The sequence below is a fragment of the Mustelus asterias genome, chromosome 15 (genome assembly GCF_964213995.1).
Source record: "Mustelus asterias chromosome 15, sMusAst1.hap1.1, whole genome shotgun sequence".
Lineage (NCBI taxonomy): Eukaryota > Metazoa > Chordata > Chondrichthyes > Carcharhiniformes > Triakidae > Mustelus > Mustelus asterias.
The window spans coordinates 16,013,119-16,015,814 of record NC_135815.1 but is presented as its reverse complement, the minus strand read 5'-3'; positions in this window follow the sequence as shown (position 1 = coordinate 16,015,814).

Below are 2,696 nucleotides of genomic sequence, written 5' to 3'. Positions count from 1 at the left end.
GGCATGTCCGGGTCCTCACTCCGCCCCGGGGCAGCCCTGCCTGACGGTCCGCTTCAAAGATTAGCGCGCCCTTTGAGAATAAAAATCAGAACAATCCTCTCTCTCAAACCAGAAACCCATAGCGTATAAATAATTTAAAAAAATAAACACCGATGGATAAAACAACGGGCCTCCATTCAGGCGGACCATTGGACACTTGGGCACCCTTGACCGTTGCTGCTGTTGCCATGGTGATTATTCAAACTTCCTCACTTTCAGTTTTCTACATTAATATCTCCTCCTGTTATACAGTAAGGTTAGTTTTTTTTATAACTTTGAGCTCTTGTAAAGTTTATTTATTGGTGTCATAAGCAGGCTGACATTAACACTGCAATGAAGTTACTGTGAAAATCCCCCAGTTGCCACACTCCGTCGTCGCCTGTTCGGGTACACTGAGGGAGAATTTAGCAAGGCCAATGCACCCTAACCAGCACGTCTTTCGGATGGTGGGAGGAAACCGAAGCATCGAGAGGAAACCCACGCAGACACGGGGAGAATGTACAGACTCCGCACAGACAGTGACCCAAGCCGGGAATCGAACCCGGGCCCCTGGCGCTGTGAGGCCCCATTGACCCATTTGCGACTCTCATGCACAAAGATGTCTCTCTCCTCCTCCAATATTTAACCTTTCCGTCCGGTTTGAAAGCCAACCCCAGCCGCAACCCTAAAATAAACGCAAAATACTGCAGATGCTGGAATCTGAAACAGAAAAATGCTGGAAAATCTCAGCAGGTCTGACAGCATCTGTGGAGAGAGAATAGAGCCAACATTTCGAGTTTAGATGACCCTTCGTCAGAGTGGGGGTCAGAGTCAGAGAAGGGCCATCTAGACTCGAAATATTGGCTCTACTCTCCTCGGATGCTGTCAGACCTGCTGATATTTTCCAGCATTTTTCTGTTTTTGTTCCAGCCACAACCCAATGGTTATAGAATAATCTTCCCACTTGCAGGCTTGAGACAGGAACATATACTTCTAACATAATCGCTAAGGTAGGGACATGTTTGGCACAACTTTGTGGGCTGAAGGGCCTGTATTGTGCTGTAGTTTTTCTATGTTTCTATGTTTCTAATACCTTCAGATAGAAATTAGAGCGCAGAAACCAGTCATCATGTTCATGCAGTGTTGATGTGCTCCACATGAGCCTCCTCCCATTCCTCTCCATTTCACCCCATCAACATGTCCTTCTATTCCTTTTTCCCCACATAAATGTTTATCTGTTTTCCCACTTGCAAGCTTGAGAGAGAAACCAGGCCATACACTTCTAACATTGTACCTTCACATAGAAAATACAGCACAGAAACCAGCCATCTGGCCAACTTGTTCATGCCAGTGTTGATATGCTCTACATGAGCCTCTTCTCACCCCCTCTTCCATTTTGTCCCATCAACTTATCCTTCTATTCTTTTCTCCCACATATATGTTTATCTATCTTCCCCCTAAGTGCCACCCACGCTTTTATTTAATTTGTCTTGGAATATGAGCGTCACTGCAGCATTTGTTGCCCTTTCTTAATTTGCCCTGGAGCCAGGGGTGGTGTGCCGCCTTCTTGAACCCCTGCAGACCATGAGGTGCAGGTACATCCAACAGTGTCGTTAGGAAGTTCCAGGAGTTTGGTCCAGTGACAGTGAAGGAACAGTGATTATAGTTCCACATCAGGGCGGTGGTGAGGCCATGCGCCTGCTGCCTATCGCTTGTCCTTCTAGGTGGTAGAGATTACCGGCTTTGGAATGTGCTCTCGAAGGAGGCTTGATGATTTCCTGCAGTACATCTTGTAGATGTTACACATCTGCACAACTATTACGCTTCAACTACTCCTTGTGGTACCGAGTTCCATAATCAAGACTCTTTCTGAGTAAAATGTTTCTCCTTTGTTTTCAGTTGCATCCTCAAACTGCAGTAGCTGAAACTCTGTCCTATGGGCTGACATGCAGGAAATGACGTGGCAGCCCTGGGCAGTCCCTTCCATTTCAATAATACGCCTGTGACAGGAGTAGGCCTACAGCACACTCAAGACTAGTTCAGTTCCAAGGATAATGTAAAAAAGATGGAGATCTGTCAGAAGCTGCAGAGTGACATAGATAGGATGCAAGAAACATAGAAACATAGAAACCCTACAGTGCAGAAGGAGGCCATTCGGCCCATCGAGTCTGCACCGACCACAATCCCACCCAGGCCCACTAATCCCTCTAACCTACGCTGCCCAGGACACTAAGGGGCAATTCTAGCATGGCCAATCAACCTAACCTGCACATTTTTGGACTGTGGGAGGAAACCGGAGCACCCGGAGGAAACCCACGCAGACACGAGGAGAATGTGCAAACTCCACACAGACAGTGACCCGAGCCGGGAATCGAACCCGGGACCCTGGAGCTGTGAAGCAGCAGTGCTAACCACTGTGCTACCGTGCCGCCCCTGGGCGGAGAAGTGGCAGATGGACTTCAACCCGGATAAATGTGTAGTGGTCCATTTTGGCAGGTCAAATGGGATGAAGGAGTATAATATCAGGGGTAAGACTCTTAGCAGTGTAGAGGATCAGAAGGACCTTGGGGTCCGGGTCCATAGGACGCTTAAATCGGCCTCGCAGGTGGAGGAGGTGGTTAAGAAGGCATATGGTGTGCTGGCCTTCATCAATCGAGGGATTGAGTTTAGGAGTCGGG